Below are 19,437 nucleotides of genomic sequence, written 5' to 3'. Positions count from 1 at the left end.
GTGGGATCCTAATTCAAATCTAGAGTTGCAATGTGACTGTTCCAAACTTTGCAGCTGGTGCTTATCTGTGTGTCTGACAGAGCAAAGTGTGGACTTCAGTAACACATACCCTAACATTCAAGTGTTATTTAGTTTATATATGCATTAACAAAGACCCTTTGCAGTTGGAGTCATTACTCTGCAATCCTTACAAGGAGAACTGTGAGCTTGCTGGTTCTCTGACCTTTATCCTATCCCAGCCTAATAGGGTAAGAGTAGTTGGGTAAATGACAGGAAAAGCCTGCTAGAAGCCTTAAAGAAGAATCAGCCCAAATATAAACAGAGAAAAAAATCAGAGAAAAGCTGTGACCTGTGTATTTTGGAGAACCCTGTTGTCATACCTTCGTTCAGTTTTCCTGTAGGTTGGGGATAGGAAGCAGGGACCTCCCATCCCTCTAAGTGCAGCTGCTTTAGTAAACTCTTCCCTCTATCCAGAGTGGGGGATTTTGCTTCCTCCTTGTCTATTTCCCTGAGTCTTTACTGTCTTCTGCTGTACTTTGGAATTGTTTAGATTAATATTCTCTGCAAAGTGCTGTATACTGGAGAGGTTTGGGTTAAAATTTCTTTGATCCTATAAAGGACAAGAAGCCAGCTGACCATGTTGATAGATCTGTGGGGGAAATAGGGAAAGCAAACAGATCATTAAATAAATGACTGTTGTGGGTTGATACAAGAGGATTTAAATAAAAGATGTTTAGAAGACATTGTTTGAAAAGATAATGATGGAAGCTCTGTGAACTCTGCAAAGTAAAGATGGAGACTTATTTAAGCTACTGACTTCTAAAGAGATCAGAAAATCCCACCTTCAATGCTTTGTGTGGGGGGAATTCTTAATTACAAGAAACTTGTAGCTCTTTCTGTAGAGGAGAAACAAAGGACTGACTTGTAGTGTTGGAAAAGTCAGAGCTGTAACTAACTCACTTCGTTGGTGGCTTTCTATCAAAGACATTTGTAAAGGCATTTAAGCACCAAACTGTTCTTCGTGCCTTTGAAAAATCCCTCGTGTGAGAGCAAGGAGGATTTAGCAAGGGTTATCATTTGGAAAACCTTTGATAACACCACATAATTCAAATTTCACATTTTCAGGACAAACAATCTTAATTCATTCTTAACAGCAGCTTGCTTACTGATTAACTCACGCTTTCTCAAATACATTCTCAGTAATGAGTGAATGTCTGGATACCTGATGTGGATCCCTTAAAAGATGAGTTGTGAGCAGCGTGCCCTGAAAGAGGTGCCAAACACAGAGCAGTGCATCAGATCCTTGTTGACTTGCATAAATGTGCATTAAATCTTCCAGAGTGCATCTCCATATTTATTGCAAACTGGATTTGGTGCTGCTGCTTTCCTTCATGTTTCCTTCCTAGCTAACCCCTAGCTTCTAAGCCATGTAGCCTTGGATCCGTGCTGAAGTCGTTTGCTCTCTTGACATCACATCTTAGCAGTGGTTTTGTGTAGTCAGGGCTCTCTATCAGGCTGAAAGTTCTTATCAGTCTCGAGCTGCACATTGCCACCTAATTTCCATGGAGGTTATTCCAAGGAATATGCACAGGAACAAATGCTGGGGTACAAGCTGAGTTTCCAAGTGCAAAATCAGCTGTGTTGTTCCCTTATACTGGATACCATGTGGGGTGTCCCTGGGAGGCCAGGCCCTGGCTGCCACCCTGATGGGACACTAAAAGAGTTTTGCTGCAAAAAGGTGTAAAACCTTTGAAGAGAAGATGGAGATCATAACTATAGAGATGGAAAGTGCTCTTCATGAACTTGTCAAATACCCATCTCCACACAAAAGTCCATCTTGGTGACTATTTTTAGGAACATCACATCCAATGAAATGCCAAGTTTTTCTGAATTTCATTTATTTACAATAATCATACTTCTGCTGCAGATCTGGGGGAGAGACGCTGCATTTATGCCTTTGCTTAATAGTAAAACTAGCTTAATCTTCTGATTTCAGAACCTGTTAACACAAACTACATTTGAAAATTATAATTATCCTTTAGTGAAATGGCATTAATGCGGCTAAAACCTGCTTGGTAGCTGCATGACATTTTAAGGAATTTTGTGATTTTTGTGTGCCATGTGGCATCAGTTTACAGTACTCGGTGTCCTTTTTAAGGGATGCTAGACTAGAAGGGACCATCTGGGTTATCAAATACAAAGCCTCAAAATTTCAGGCAGAGAGAAACAGGCTTGGTACAGAAAGGCCCACAGAGTAGTTTTCTTTCAAGTATTCTCCCTTGCCAAATACAATAAAATCATTCTCAGAACCTTACAACAAGGTAAAAAAAGTTTTTAATTAAGAAGAGAGAAAACTACTGTGTCAGGTTTATCAAGACCAAGAAGAAAAGCTGAAGTGTAATGGATTGCATAGAAGCTGGGAGAAAAGAAAGAGCACTTACAATTAACTGAGAGCAGGATTCAGAAGACTTGCAAATTTTTCCAGTTTACTTATTGCCAGCTGCATTTCTAAAAGCAAAAATGAGCACTGCTTGGCACGCTGGTTGTATATAAACCTCTTACCAATTTGGAAGGGACATCAAAACTGTTGAAGAACGTCTGTCCAAAGCACAACAAATTATGATTCCGAGATACAAGGAATGTTTTGTTTCATAGTATAAATTATCTTTATATTTGAGAGAAATAGAAGCTAACTCTTATGAATAAATAGTTTAATAGTGCAACTATTCATTGTAAGCAATTTTTAGTGGGTTGATTTCAAGTTAACTTTGAAAAACAACATCTTTTGTTCAGAGAAAGGAGCTGCATGTGTTACCATAACATTATGCAGATCAGCTGCCATTACGGTAGCATTTATTTTAATAGGAGAGGTTTTCCTGCGGTGAGAGGGACAGGCAGTTTAGTTCCTTCTCGAGCGCAATTCTTTTTTCTTAGTGTCTCTTGAAAGAGATATCATTTTTTTTCATATCTGTGAGACAATGAACAGGTGTATGTACGTTTAATGTATCTGGAGTTTCTTAATCCACAGGGGCATGTACTCTATTGAATTAATCTCCAGAAGGGAGTTACACAAGGGAAATTCCTCTTCCCTGGCCCTTTTTCCCTCTCTGTACACGGAAGAGAGAGATATTCCTAATGAGGATTAAGTATTTTTTACTCTTTGCATATTATCTGTGATTACTTTAAATTCTTTTTCATTGCTTTTAGGAAGGTTTTGTACCATAAAATAAAAATAATTTAATACTATGAGGAAGGATGATCTGGCAGTGTTAAACATACACCACAGTGAATCCACCAGTTCTTTCCTACAGCTTTTACATGAGTGATGATAAAATAGCTTAACAGTTCTGCTTATCAATATTAATATATGCAAATACATCCAGGAGTGTTGCTGCAGACCTACATACTCATCAGTTCATATGGAAGAAGTCTTGGGTGAGTCAAGTCAGGAGTGTGGTTAGCAGGGTACAGAGTAAGTTCCCTCTTGAGAACGGTTTTTCCAGTGTTTCTGATTGGTTTTTGACAGGTGTCCCAGCTCCTGCCTCTTATTTAGATATAGTTAAGGTAAAATTTTCTTAATTTGATTAGAAATATTGCCTAGCAGAGACTGAAAGGTTGGTTTCCATGTGTTGTGTTTAATTTATATAGTACCCATATTTATTCAATTTACAATATTAATAAATTATATAAAGACTTTAAAAATGCCTTTTTCAACCTACTAATATACAATTAGAACAGTAGGAAGGAAAGTTATTAAATAACTTTGTGGATGGAAACAGAAATTTTCATTAAAATAATTAGGGTTACCTCATGCTTTCATAAAACCAGAGCACAATACAGGAAGTACGGAACACTAGATAATACATTCCAGAATGTTAAGAGTTAGAAATTAAAAAATAAAGCAGAATAAATAACAAAAATGAAAAAAAAAAATCCCTGTGTATTTCTCCAATGTTTGTGGAGCTCTGATTTTTTTTCTTAATGAAAACATTTCTGTCAAGGCAGATTTTTTCCAAACCCTTGCAAAGAAATAGATTCAGATTCTGTTCCACCTCTCATGAACTGTGTAACTTCAATATTGGTAAGGTTTTTTTGGCCCTATCTACATCTAGGTTTAAAACTGTCCTGTTGGAGTAAAAACTTCTGGTTAGCATTTCCAGTGCAGACACATAAACCAAAAAATCTGATAAACAGTGCACACTACTGAATGTTTAAAAAAAATGCTGAAGAGCATTTAACACAGAATTTCTGAGTGATATTGTAAGAGCATTGTTTCTGTGAAAGACAGCAATATCCTGCTGGTTAGATAAGCAGCATTACTGCTTTGTTGGGAGCTTCTTGCATCATTTTTATGAATATAATATTGCTTCTTTTTTGTTGTTTCTCATTGTTTCATGTTGCTTTGCTATTTGCATGCAAAGAGTTATCTCTCTCTAAGTTCCCCTCTTCTGTCTGCAGGAGACAAGGAGCAGCTTTCAAGAATCTCTTTGACATCATTTAGTAGATTGGACTGAGTGCTAATGGTGCTTTAAATTTTATCTTCTGTATCTCAGGGTGTGATACTAAATATGAACTGAAGAATTTCGGCACACTTAGACTGAAAAAACCTGCTCTGGTCGAAAATGAAAACCCCAGAAGTGACTGAGAAGCAGACAGAGCCCTGTCTTTAGGAGATAAGGAGGCTGGGATAAGTTGACACCAACATTTATGTTTTCCCTCAGTAAGATAGAGAAAGAATGTGGAAGAATTAATTTCTTTTAATTCCTTCTTCTATTTACCATATTCTTACATGCAATTAGAATTAATTTTGAAAGACTCGTTCTGGATCTCTGCATTTGGACAATGGTCTCTGCTCTTTGGTAGCTGAACTGTCAGCTGTTGCCTTTGCTGAGAAGCTGGTGAGTGAGGGTTCAGTTACCTGGGGCATTATGAATCCAGGGATGATGCAATTCTGCCTCAAGGGTCTGATCTTTCTGGGAATGTATTTCTAAGGCCTCAAAAATTTCAGACTGAAAGGTGAAGATTGCACTACAAGTGACAAAGCCTAGCTCAAGGGATGTGAGAAATAACTGTAGCTCTTACACAGCAGCAGGTAGCTGCCTGCATGAATCTGATCTTTCCCCCATAGTCCTTAGTTCATTGCAAGTGATGGTCTTCAATATGTTTCTAGTGACGATTCACTGGAGGATTCCAACGTGGGTCTTTACAGTGAGTAATTGGAATATGCTGAATACTTCCAAATGGTTCTTTGGGGTATGTGTATTTATTTGCTTTATTAGAATTTGTTTTCGGGGGTGGGAGTGAGAAGGGGAAATTAATGCAAAATAAAGTTATCTACCTCTATGTCTTTAATGTGAAATAGGTATGGCTGCTGTAAGTTGCTACTCTTGGTAAGAGCCTTCTCTATGATCTGAACATAGCATCTCTCTTCCCTGTATTCTGCATTTGCACTGACATAATGATTCTGAACTTAGGATCAATAACCTAAGAGAATTAGTCATTATGTATGAGTATGGTGGTTTTTTCCCAGGGAATTTAATCAGTAACGCCATACACAATTAATTTGAACAAATCTAAGCAGGGTACAATGGGATCAGGAACAAGAATTTATTCTTGACAATCAAGCAGCACCTACAATAACTGTTCAGATTAAAATTAGAATTTGAGTTAAAATTCAAGTGATACCCATTTGCCTTTAACGAATTTCTTGGAAATAATCACTGCTGAAGTACATATTGAGCCCTTTCATTAACCTCTAAAAGAATGCCTCTAAGTGTTGCTCTTGGCTGAGATGTTAATATGCTAGTCATGCTGATGACCTGTTCACAAAAGCTGAATTACCAGCTGCATTTGCATTGCTCTACAAATGAAGAGTGCTATTTCAGAGCTGTGGTGTTCTCCAGCTACAACTGTGTGCAATTATTTGAGTGATAACGCAACAAACATTAATTACATTGATGAAAATGCATCCATTTTTAATACAATGAGTATGAAATATATGATGGGAAATCCTATACAATGAACAAGAATTTTTCCATCAAAGGCAGCAAAATAGACAGTTACTGCACTCATAAAAGGTTATAGTGAAGGGGTGAGACACACGGCAAGAAATTGACTGGTCTCAGCGAGGAGAGTTGCTTGAGTAGCATTGCACAGCTGATTGTTGCCTCAGAAAATAAAATTGCCTCTTTTCAGAGGACAGCTTCACTTCTGTTATGCTGACTGGCTGAGGGTCACAGCTCACAGGCTCCTGATCAGGGAGGTGCCTCCCTAACAAACCGTGCCTAAATCCGAGGTGTACCACAGCACAGACCTCGGGCAGGGCTGGCAAAGGGGGCGGGGAACGAGGAAGGGCACACAGAGCTTCAGAAGCTCCTGCAGGGGCAGGTGACAGGTGCAGGAGCAGTACCTCACTTTGCTCTGTGCCTTTGCCCCAGCTCCTGCTGCTGGCAATCTCTGGATCACTGTGTGTGCTTGTGTTGAGCAGTGGGCAAGGAGGCAAAGGCAGGCTGGGGTCTGAACTGGGACCCTGGGTGCCACAGGTGGCAGAAATGGTGAGGCATATCTCAAGGTTTGTGAATCAGTGCTCTGTCCTGTACTGGCTGCCAGAACCTGGTCGTTACTCTGGTCATGACGTTTATCCTCCTGATACAATAGAAGAAAATAATGCAAATTATGTAAAGTTACAGTGTTGGGTTACTGTGGAGAGGTCACCCTTTGTTCTGGCCTGACAGTCCAACTAATAACAATGATGGAATTAACTGTCTCTTTGAGATGAAAGCTAGTGAAAAGACACATCTCAGGTTCCTTCCTGTAATATTTCTCTTTATTTAGTATATCTTGAAGATAGATTTTTAAGCCTAAAAGCAGGTAGAAGTGCTATGTTGAAAGCAGACATATGCTGTATAAAGAGAAAAAAGTAGAAACCAGGTGTATTAGCAATACTCACATGTTTGTGTGCATTTAAAGAAATCCATGAAACAGAAAATGTTAAGGAGAGTTAAAAAGAAAAACATGTTGTAAGATTTGTGCTTCCTTCTGTGTGAATGGCAAAGTATTTTATTGTTGATTAGTTTTTTCTTGTGTAGTTATACCTAACCTGTTGCTGTTGGGAGAATTTTCATGATGTAATAGTAATAATAATAATAATAATAATAATAATAATTCAGTTATACTTCCCAAATATGAAGAAATATAAATAATTCAAAGGATTTTTTTAAATAATAAAGGATGTAGTCACAGCCCATAGGGAAAAAGAAATGGGGATAAATATGTTCAATAGCTAGTAAATCCCTAGAAAGTAAGGCAAATAGGTTTGTGTCATAAAGCAAAACAGTTGAGTCACTCATCCTGTGTCATGATTACTTTTAGTATTTGATGGGAAAGTTTCCTAGATTATCCATTTATAAATAAGATTTTTTTTTCATTGAATTACAGTGTGAAGTCTGGCCTAGCCTCACCATATGAAACTGAATTTGCAGTAGTTAACCCCTATCAGCTTCCAGCCTCCTTGTATGAGGCCCAGTAACAAATAATCCTCAACAGTTCCTTGTTCAGTATTACTCAAGTCCTTTACTCTGAGATTTATCTTAAAATATAGCACTGCTACTGACGAGTATCAATCTGTTTTTTCAAACATGTTTTAAAACATATCCCAAGATTACAAAAGAAGGTCATCTTCTGGGCCCCACTGGGGAAGGTTGTTTAGAAGGTCCATGCATGGGTAGAAAAAAGAAAAAAATATAGAAAATTTTAAAATTACTTTTAGAAACTTCCCCCCCAAGAAAGCCAATAAACCTTTGAGTTATTTCAACTTTTCAAATATTATACTAAGCACCAGGTAGTAGAGAAATGTCTTGGGTTGAGGTCTGTCCTGTAAAATAATCCGTGCCTGTGCCGCCTGGAGTATTTTGGAGTTTGAGGTTCCTGATCTTTTTTCCTCTACCAAGTCAAGTTTTCATTTGAAGTACTTCTTTCACACGGCTGTTGCCACAAATAGATAGTATGAGTTTCTTCAGGGACTGACACTGATTGTAGCTGATTTTGGCATTCTTGAAGAGCCACAGCTACAATCTGAGAAAGGATCAGGCCTGGCGGAACTGCTTGTTGCAAATCTGTGGTGTAGATCTGTGGGTATGAGCCATTGTAGGTGGACTTGGTGAAGAACTTTCAAAATAGGCTCCTAACTTAACAGGCACTGGGAACTGTGAAGTATTTTACATAAAAAGTCATGGGGAAATATGCGTTACATAACTCGAGCAAGCGGCTGTAATGGAGCTGGGGAATGCAAACAGCTCCCGAGGGTCCTGGGACAGGGAGCAGCCCCCAGCCTGCCTGGAGACATCAGCCTTAATTACAAAAGAACTTGTTTCCTCAAAACTTGTTTGTCAGAGCTCTTGCAACTGAAAAGAGTAATGAATGTGATAAAACAAAGCAGCTACTTGGTTTCCAAGAAATATTCACAAACATAGAATTAGTGCTTTTATTTGTTGTTCTTCTGCTTTGTTTGTTTTCAGATGATGCTGCAGCACAGAAAATACTCGGTTGTAGAAAATGGAAAATCCTTTAAGACTTTATTTTATGTAGAAAATAGAAAATTATTTAAACCTGCATTTAAGTTACAGTTGACTTAAAAAAGCACCTCTGATTCTGGAGGAGCGGCTTTGGAACTGGAGTGAATTTGCTGTGAATTGACTTAGCTTCTATTCATGCCTTCCTTTCTTCTTCTGTTACTTGCTTTTAATTTCATTGACATATCTACTAGTGGTGTAGGTAAAAACATGGTATGCTAATGACAAAATTAATATGCCAAGCAGCACATGAAAGCACCTTGACAGGTTTGTGGTTTACCAACACTGGTTTTACAAGATTAGGCTGGAAGTCTCCAGCTGCCTTATGTGAGTTGTTTGCTCAGTCTCTCATAATGCTGAAAATTGAGTTATTATCAGCTGAGTGAGCAGCCAAGTGTTACCATCTTCAGTGCTTACCAGTTGGGCTTCTTTGCCTTAGTGAGCCAGTCATAATTTTCAATTAGTTTAAGGAAAATAAATTCAGAGAGCAATTTTGATCTCAGCTACAAAATGACTTGTTTACATGCTTAAGACAGTTTGTGATACAAAGAAAAAATTATTCATACATAGGGAAAAAAACCAAACCAGAACACCAACTGGTGTTGAATTGAAGAGTTGAATAGAAGAGTTGTTTTATCTGTGGATGGTTGAAATGGCTGGATCTTGCATGTGATGCAAGCTTACAGCTTTTGGCCAGTGGTACAGTGCATCCCAACAGATGGATGACGCTTTGCAGCAGGGTGAGCAGCAGCAGTACCTGTGCTGAGTGTCCTGAGCCAGGGCAGTGACCCCAGCCCAGGCCCTGCCCAGCCTGGTAACACCTACTCCAAAATGCAGCAGCAAGATTTAGGGACTTGGTGGTTTTTTTGGCTGTTGGGCTCGAGGGTGAATGAATGTGGTTTGTAAATTAAAGCTGCCTGTTCCCTAGGAGAAGGTGATCCAGTTTAGAGTAACTATGTGGAGTGTGCTGTTCCCCAGGTGTCTCTGTGAGAGCACTCTGCTACTCAGAGCTAAGGCAGTTATATCTCCTGAGCAGATTGCAAGTTGGTGTCCTTTTGGTGTGAAAAGTTTGCAGTTTAATTGCATAGACATAAGTGATTTCTTGTCACCTGTAGCCAAGGCACAGTGGAATTGGAAGTTCTGCTGTGTTTGCTGTACAATATAGTTTTATGTCACTTACAGAAGGCCTCAGGTCTCTTGATTTAGCAGCTTAACAGCTGTCAGATTCACAGAACAAAGTCAGAATAAAAATTAATGTTCTCTTTTGTGAATTCTCTTCACTAGAGGTAATCCGAAGGCTTTATTTCTTCACTTTTGCTGGTGCATTTACTGCACATAACAATAATTATCTGAGACAAAAATCTACTGTACTTTGACTCTCGTTGATAGTGAGGCTCATTACACCCCCATTATAATTATTACTCTCTTTATGTATACCTCGTTAAACACTTCAAAAGCTGGCATCCAGGGTATGCTGTTTTAAGAAACTATTTAAGTGATCAGGATGAATTATGTAAGACGTGAACAGTATGTTCCTTCTACCTCACTTCAAATCTTACGAAATTTCGGATGCATAATAATCAGAATTTTACAAATAATATTATTCTGTCTAACAGTTCTCTGACACTTTCCCAGTATGCATTTGCTTCACTAATGCAAATTTATCTCTGGGAGCAGTCCTAATAAAGGCAATACAGGAGTAAAAACCATGGCTAATAAACAAAGGGCATCTCTGTGTACAATACTCAATAAATGTGTGTCCTGAAAAGTGTAGCACAGGCTAGGGGCAGCCAGCAGAAATAGAAATGCAACTAATAGCTAAGAAGGATAATTTAAAAACAAACAAATAACCAAAACCTCAAGCATTTGTGTTTTATCAGAGAAGCAGTACCATTCAAGACACGAGCTCTTGCCTCTTGGTATGTGACAGCTTCAGCTGTGTAGTGGGGATCAGATAACCCAAAGCCACAGAGATTACCAGCAGCAGAAATGTTGCTTTACAAAATTTCCATCTTTTTCCTTGGCATTTCTTTGGCAACTGTCCTGTGACAGGAGATAATACAAACTTAGACTGAAATATGATTTTCATTTCAGTGCTGAAGAGCTTCACTTCCAAGAACACAGCATTCGATATATGAAAGCCTGCTTTTCTATTAAAGGCAATTGAATTTTTAGAAATGTATTTCTGCTCTGCAAAATGACTCTTAAAAATTGAATTCTGAAGTGAATCATAGGGCAAAACGAGTTTATTTAATAGCAGGACAAGACTGTGCTGGTTTGGGATATGTAGCAAAAGTCTCTACAGTTTAGGCATTGCTATTGATAATTCCTCTGTGTGGATGCTGTACTGTTTAGCAGTTCCATGAACCTGATAATTTACACAGATAATTTGCATATTTTACATGTCTGAGGATGTTCTTTGAAAACAATGGACTGCACAATTCGTCCAAAGAATGAAACAAACTTGACAAAAACATCAATGCAGGCCTTGTAAGGCCAGACTCCTAATTATCTTTTTGTGGTAGAATTGGTTGTGCAGAGTTCACTAAAAACAACCATTTTAAAAGTGGTTTGTTGCTTGTGCTGTGAATATGCATCAGAGGTATGTTAAAAAAAAAAAAAGAAAGGAAAATTTTTTTTTCTGACCATATTTGGACCAAATTTTAATGTACTTCATTTTTAAACCCCCTGGAATAACAGTGTATATCCAGAGTATTTTCTCGCTGAGCCATTGTAACAGTAAATCTTATCTGAGTAAAAGCAGCAATAACATCTGTAATGTTTGCTTTGCACCCTAAAACTAATACTGAGATCAAGCTGTTTATAATGGAGGTAGGCCCAGATCTATATCAGAGTCATCACTTCTAATTCTCTGCAGTTTTTTTTTATTTGGACTGAGATCTTATTTAACTTGTCTTATATTTTTGTGTATGAAAATATCATGCATGGAATGCCATGCATGAAAATCTAATCTGGAAATACCATTCGTGCACACAGCTTCTGGTTATTTATTAAGGAACTGCTGTTTCAATTAAACATTTTACTTTTGGTCACAATAAAAAAACTAGTAATAGTTGGACTCCATAGACATTTTTAAAGGCATATAAAATATTTAAACAACTTATCTGCTGATGACTAAGAAGTGTCCAGTGTACTTCATTTGTTGGTGATCACATAAGAACACTGCAGAGGGTCTTTTTAGATGTAAGCAAACACTGTCCCTCTTGCTCCTTCTGGATGTAGGAAACTTCCTGATTTCATTCTAGTTCCAAGAGTAAATAAAAAATGGGGTGTACAATGAAATATTTGTAGATTGTCCTGATCTTTACAAAAGCATTTAATAACAGAAAATACGACAAAGATTTGCTCTATTTTTATGGAAATAAAAGTCCACAGAATAGTGAGGTGAAATTTCTATCCATATATGCGTACCCCACTAAAGTATCTGCTCGTTTGCACTCATTCCTTGTTTTTAATCTTTTAGATTTTTGTCAGATTCTATTGCTGGGTTATGCTACTCTCTTGATTTAGAAGTAGTAGAATGTTGGGTATTTAGCATAGCTTTTCTTGTTTCTCTTCTAAATATGGACCACTTTGATTAACAGCAAAACAATTTTGATATTTCAGGTGTGTTATGGATTAAACATACATTTTGTGTACTACAAGAAACAAGATTATCCTTTATTCTTGTTTTTTCACAGAGATACAAAAGCTTCAGGCTCAGAAATAAGATTCCCCTCTTCCAATCCCACCTCAAATTTTGTGTTCTTTTTTCTACCAAGTCCTTTCCCAACTCATGCCCAAAAGCAGTGATGTCTGAAGGGCAGAGATCTCTGAAACCTGGAACCTGAAATGTTGAAAGGGAGCCAGGACCTCTTCTGCCAGCAGAGAATATGGGAGACTCTTGGGCAATTTAGTGTAGAATGCCAGAAACCTGGTTCTTATCAGGCAATGTCAGGAGACTTCAAAGGATGCTTTGTGAGTGAACATTGCTTCCTGTGCTTTAGCAGTGAGGCATCCAGAACAGACTGAGCATATTCTCAGTTTGTCAGGATGACTTGGAAGGCAAAGAGGAAGGATCAGCGTTTTCTGTGTAAGGCAGTGGTTAATAAAAAGTGAAGGAAGTTTTAGGATAAGTGGGAAACATATTGCAGTCCTTCTGTTTTGCATTCTTGTGAGAGTCAAAAAGATTTTTTTCAAGAATGTAATTTTGGCGGCAAATGCATTTAAAAAAAAAAACACCGTAGGGTTGTGGTGTTCCACCCTGAAGGGAAGCACCCAAGATTTGTATAGGCCCGTGCTTGAAAAGGAACCGCAAAAGTCAGAGGCTTTCAAAAAGACAGTTTTATTGGTAAATTATATGCTTGGCATGGAAATTGGTATGTTAGTCCCTTATCTTCTTGTGTAAACACAGTGGTGGATTTTGAATAAAGGGTAGAGTGAAAGAGAGAGGGAGAGACGGAAAGATGACCAGTGCTGGCTCCAGCGTTGATCCAGCACCCCGGGATGTGCACGCCGGGGCTTTGTGGAGGTAGGTTTTATAGATGTTTTCCCCACCTTGGAGGTAACTTTCTCACTTTCTATGCAAGTTGTTACAATGTGCAGTTCATTCTTGTTGGCATGTCTGGAAATGGATCAGAGTCCTTGGGGGGTCAGGGGTGGTCTTGTTTTCCCCGTACTGAGCCAGCCTTTGGTCCACGTCTGCTTCTTGACCTCAATCCCACGGCTGTGCTGTGCTGTGCTGTGTAGCAGCAGAATGTGTAGAGAGTCAGAACATTCTTGACATGGGGCTTTTTAGGTGTTCCTGCTCTCCCAGAGCTGCCCAGCCTGACAAGGAGGAGCGTGTTGCTGTGGAGCAGGCAGCAAAGTTTTGTAGTTAGAACGAGCCATGAGGCTTCCTAGAGAAAACCTGCACATCTTCTCCCTGCTTTCTTAGGGGTGGTTTTAAGACAAGTCACCACACTGATTTTGTGGTTTTAAATAATCCATTCTTGAGTATTTGAGAGATTAGTAGCTTTGTAATATCTGAGCTAAGTTTAGTTATGCTTTATGTAAAGTAAAGACGCCAAAAAGTATTCTTTCAGAGTGCTAAGTGATTGGATGGGGTAATTTAAAAAAAATCACAAAAAAATCATTCAAAATTATCGCTTTCTGTCTTCTTTTACATTCTACTCTGCAAGAAGAAAATATGAGAGGATTGGCACACTTTAGTCTACCAGTGTATTACAGTGACATGAATGCACAAATAAGTAAATGTAATATTTTTGCTTGAATTTGCTATCACATTTGAAAAGCCGCAAGTGTCAAGTGCTCTGGGTTGGTTTTTTTGGTTTTTATTTTTTTTTTTGTAAAGAGAATTTTAATAGATGTATGTTTGGCTGTATGAAAATATACAACAAAAGCACTCAGCCTATCTTGGAACAATTTGATCGTAAAAAGTTTGAGTTGGAATTCTTGCATTTTTGTCAGAATAGCTTGACATAGCAGCAAGTTTTGGGGGAAGGACTCGGTATTTATGTGTGGAGATTTGAGCAGTGCTGGGTTTTTTATGATTGCCACCATACAATTAGATCTCTGGGTCCTGGGGAAATGCACCTTTGTCAGTAGAGCTGGAAACTGTGAGTTAAGGAGTCTAGTCTTGGGGTTTCTATGAATATTTATCTAAGTTAAAAAGGCTCTGCTTTTCCAATTTTCCATAAGTAGAACATGAACAAATGTACCTTAATTTTTTTTATAAGGGTAGCTGTGTTTTAATTCAGTTGCATTGTATTTTAATTTTATTAAGTATTTTGAGAATTGTAGGTAAGCATTTTTTATAGAGGAACAGATATTTATTGTCAGCAAATTGTTTTAGATTTAATGTAGGTTAAGGTAACTTTTCTTCTGCACCTTTAAGAACAATTTCAACAGTATAAAAAATATCCACTCTGGGGAAAAATGATTACTTTATTCTTCTGTTGAGCTGTCTTGGAGTAACCAGGAGCCTGGAGGCTCAAAGTGCTGCTTGAGAAAGTACAGCTTTTCATTCTACAGGGAGCCGGTGCCCCCTGATAATTTATGGGTAAGGCATGGCTGTAGTCAGACCTCTGTAGGATTTAGATGGTGAAAGATGAGTAGGGAAAATTTTATCTCCATTTCTGTCTTGTGTACCTAAAGCCAATATTGTTCCATCTCACTGAGTTTTGTTAAACAAACCATCTACAAGGATCAGATTTATTTAGCCATTATTGAATTACTCCAGCTCCTGTAAAATACAAGGCTAAAGCACACTAAAAGGTGATTTTGTAAATAGAGCCCATTCTGTTTCTATTGTATAAACAGAGCTCAGTGTCACAGATTCATATTTTTGTAGGCTGCAGTTGTCTCACTATCGAAGTTCACCAAATAAGGTCTCAAAACAGAGAGTGTTTAGCTTTCCAGGTGCTGAGTGAGATCACCAAGTGGTCAGATGAACTTTTTTTTTGTCTAAATCTTGCCTGATAGCAAAGCTTTTCTGAAAACTTGGAGCTCTCTGTATTTGCAGTTATTTGCATCCATCAATGATTTTGATTCTACTTCTTACCAGTTCCCAAGGCCGTGAATAGGAATTGATAATTTGGAGATATGTGATTGTCCCATCTGCTGATTAGGATTTTTTTGGTATGGATTCTGAAGTAGTTACTTTAACAATGCACTCAAATTTATGTTCTAAAATAATGTCCTTGCAGATCAGAACTGACATTAGTTGTTGTTACTTAGTTTGCATAACCATGATATTTTTAGAGGCATTCGTGGCTTTGGCCCCTCTAAAATACAAGAGAAACCATCAGTCTGCTTCTATTTCCACTGAAATAAAAATAATTGAAGAAAGTTTATGGAGTCCAGATTTTTGGATGAGTCCTCATGTCCTCCTGTGAAGTAGAACTAAATACCCTTGTAAAAAGTTCCCACATGGCTTGTATTTGATTAGTTAGCTGATGTTCACAGGCTGGTACTGGTGCACTCACAGTCGGTAACAGAATGCACAAAGCTTTGAGATGTATTTTAGAATTTGGAGCTGGATTGGTGAAGTTTTCTGGGTTTGGGACAGGCTTTTGGGGAGTAATTGGTACAGCTGGGGTGTAACCACAGCATTCACTGTTGGGAGTGCAGCTTGTGTGTGTAGAGTAAAGAATAAACCTCTCCTAGGCTTGAGAGCTGTGATATGTCCCTTCTGCGTTTATGACTCTGGATGTAAGTTTTGAGCAAGTGTAATCTGTTCTGTCAGGGTAGGCTCAGTGTTGCTTGCAGGAATGTGAAAGCTGATTGTTTTCTGCAATAATGCATTCAGCTTCTATTTTTCATCCATTTTGAAAGAAAAAAGGGACAAAACTGACAACGTTTTTAACACTTTTCAATGGGTTATAATTGTTTAGTTCTTTTTTTAACTTGTGTTTCCACACATTATCATAATTGAATTTATTAAGTTTAAAGCATAACTCAATTTATTTAGGTAGCAGAAGGTATGTGGGTATAGGTTTTGGCCTAGGAATATGATCTGGGACTACCAAATTCAGATAATTTGCTTTTGGAAATGAGAATCTGTTGCCATGGCCCACGTAACTGTAAAGCTCAGAGCAAGTTTTACAGTGTGATCACAAAAAATTTCAGCACTTTGAGAGAAAATCTCCCATTTGGTGTGAGGAGGTATGTAGGGCACCAGGCCAGCTCAGTTTCTCTGCAGCTTCAGCCAATCTTTTGTCAGATGAAGGGGATGACTCCCACTCACTCTGCCCTTCTGGTGAGCGTAGGTACCTTGGTCACTGCTGATGCAGCTCTGGCAGGATGTGCTCCAGCATGGAGTGACCAGTGGGCTCCTAGCCCTGGTTCAGCTCCCTTCAGCTGTGGTTAATGACAACAGCATATCTCCTTCAGTGTTCAGCTTTTATCCATTCAGAGAGAGGCATCAATGAGATTCCAAGAACTCTTTAAGAAAAGTTAGCCCAAGCTTGATCCCTGCTTGTTTTGAACAGAGATTGCATCATCACAAGTCTACTCCCTAAATATGCCAGAGGTTTGAGCAGCTCCCTGAACTTGTGGGGGTGTTGGGTTTTTTTCTGCAGACACGTGCTTAACTGCTGATATCACTGGTATTCAGTGAGACTTGTAAATTCACACTTCTTAGTATTTTATTTTTTATAGGTTAGTTCAATTAAATTAGACATCATGTTTATACTGACTTCTTGCCTGATGGCAGCCTATGGACAGAAGAGACAAGCTGCAGGGCAGCCTGGCAGTGTTTGATTACCTTCTTTAGAAAGAAGGGAGAGAGTTTAGGCAGAAACTGGTAACTGAATGATGCAGTTGCAAGTCTGCAAAAACACTGTCCTCCTTCCCTTCTCCTCCTGCCAAATCCTTTGAATAGGTTCTGCTTTATTCATCACTACTGGTGATTCACCAAATTCAGCTTCCCATACCAAAGAGGATCCATGTTTTTACTAAGTTTTTACAAAGATTTTCCTAAGCTGTAAATTGTCATTGACTTAGGTGGAAGTTAAGGTGAGCCAGTAAATTCTACTTAAATTCCCTTAGCCTGCATTGTGAACTCCTTCGAGGGATGAGTCCCAACCAGGATGCCAGGGTTTCTGTTAAAACATCAGGCTGTGAAGTGATCACAGGGGAACAAGGAAACATCTTCATTAGAGCCACTGACCCCTTGAGATGGCTGCATCTCTGTAATTACAGTCATGTACTCAAGCATGGAAAGCAGTTCATATGGTTTTGGTCTTTTAGAGTAGGTTTTTTTCCAGAGGTTAGTTAGCTGTTGAACTAGACTCTAATTAAAAGCATGTATAAGAATAATCAGGGGAAAGACACTGAATAAAGGAAGGGAGATTTTATGAAGCATGTCTGGGAGGAAAACCAGATGAGAACAATGAGGAAAGCAAAAATTAAGTTGTGGTTTGTCTAATAAGCCTGAATGACATGAGAGCCTGAGTGAGAATGCCCTCAGTTACCTCAGATCTTCATTTCACCTGTGCTCACTTACAAACACTAATTTTTGCTGTTTCACATGGTGTAGTGGGACCATTTTTGTGAGATCGTTTTCTCTGATTCAAATTACAATGACAATAAGGAAATCAAGGTGACAAAAGACTACAGCCTAAATAAACTGCTTTTCTAGAATTCATTTTTAGATAAATATAGTTAAAATTTTCACTGGAGACCAACTGTCAGGATTCAAGAAACACTAGTTTTAAAGAGTTACCATCGGGTAACTTTCCAAATCAGTTAGTCCCTTCAGCAGTTTTATTCTGTTTTTAAATAAATAACTGTTCTGCCAGGGATTTACTTATAGTTTTGGAAATACAGTTGATATTACTATCATCTTTGAAGAAATTCTAGTTATCTGAATTTGAAAGTCTATTGTCGTTTCTAAGCCAAAGGAAGTTAAAACTTTTCTGACCATTTCTAGACTGTCCTCATAACCTTATTATTGCAAAATTTGTTGTTTTTCTTCTGTTTCTCTTATCACTTGTTGACTTGTATTGTCCTTTATTTAGTTTGCAAGCAATGCTGGAGCTAGAAACATCTCTTTTGATCTACGATGTCTCTATCATACTTCTGGGCATAATTATAATCATAAAAATCTTTGAAACCTTTCTAGCTGATGTCTTGTTATCTCTGAAGTCGGGATGTTCTATACTGCCACCATAAAAAAAAATTAAATAAAGTCTATTTTTAGCCTTCAAACACTCACAAAGTAATAAAAACCACCAAACGAGGCTGCAGTTTACGTCTTTGTAGCATACAAAAATATCTATTTCATTGCAATATCTTAAATTCTCCCTTAATCTCTCAAACCCCTATGAATAAAGCATTGGATTACCAAGTAATACCCTTCATCACAAGGAATTAGGCACTTTAGCTTTAGGCTCCATCTAAACCGCTGCATTATGAGAGTTGTTACTGACGTCATGTTTTCCAAGTTCCTGTTGACTCACATGGTGCCATCCCTCACCCTTTAAGAGCTTGTTGAGGTAAAATCTGTCTCTCATGACCCTCTTAATTCTCTTTTTTTGGGTGGCTTTGAGGCACTAGCGTGCATAGGATTTTCTAGCAAGGAGTCAGAAACTTAGTTCCTGTTTGTGTGTGTGCCAGTGAGTCTGTAAGAGAGCTTTGGTGAGTTTTGTGACTGCTTTAATCTGTAAGTTTAATAAGTCAGGATAATAATTTCCTTGCAAGAAAAAGGTTTTTAATTAGGACATTGACATGTCTATGTCTCCTGTCTGCAACATGCAAAAATTTAAAGGACATCCAGCTAATGATTCCCTCTTCCCTTTTGTCCCGCTATTTCATTTTAAAACTTGCTGTGGTACCAGAGTTTTTGTACTTCTGTGTCATGAGTTGTGGGAATTCTATTAGAATTCATGTAATAAAATGCACAGAATACAGGTGTGTACTCAAGTTCTTATTGCCTCCTCATTTCAGCAGGCTGGCAGTGAGGAACGTAGCTGGCATCTGGTCAAAAACTTTCCTGATTTTGAAATATGCTCTCCCTTTTTAAGGCAGAGGAAGTGTAGGAGTCAGCAATGTGGCCTTGAACCATCATACAGCCTTCAGTATTTACAAAGAATCATATTCTTGCTAAAAGTTGTTAAAACAAACCTCAGTCCAAACCAATTTGCTTCATGGCATGTGCTGTGCAATCTTATCCCACGAAAAGATTTGGGATTGCATTGATTTTTCTTTCATTTTACAAATACATGATAGTATGTTGGATCTACAGTAAGCATGAATTCCTTTTACGTAGAATGTCCCCACAATCCGGGTAATTGCTTTTGTGGAGCTGTTTTAGTTGGATGTTTCATGGTTTGCTGGACAGCTTTATCTTGTAAATTTATCTTGT

General features: G+C 38.2%; 1 protein-coding gene across 5 annotated transcripts in view; it reads left to right on the top strand.

The window, feature by feature from the left end:
* Window positions 1-19,437, top strand: part of SMPD3 (sphingomyelin phosphodiesterase 3) — a 102,996-nt gene that overhangs the window by 47,668 nt on the left and 35,891 nt on the right. The window lies entirely within an intron of this gene.

This window comes from Hirundo rustica, chromosome 11 (genome assembly GCF_015227805.2).
Source record: "Hirundo rustica isolate bHirRus1 chromosome 11, bHirRus1.pri.v3, whole genome shotgun sequence".
In the NCBI taxonomy this organism is placed as follows: domain Eukaryota; kingdom Metazoa; phylum Chordata; class Aves; order Passeriformes; family Hirundinidae; genus Hirundo; species Hirundo rustica.
The sequence above is the reverse complement of the archived record's forward strand: the minus strand, read 5'-3'. Positions and strand labels throughout refer to the sequence as shown.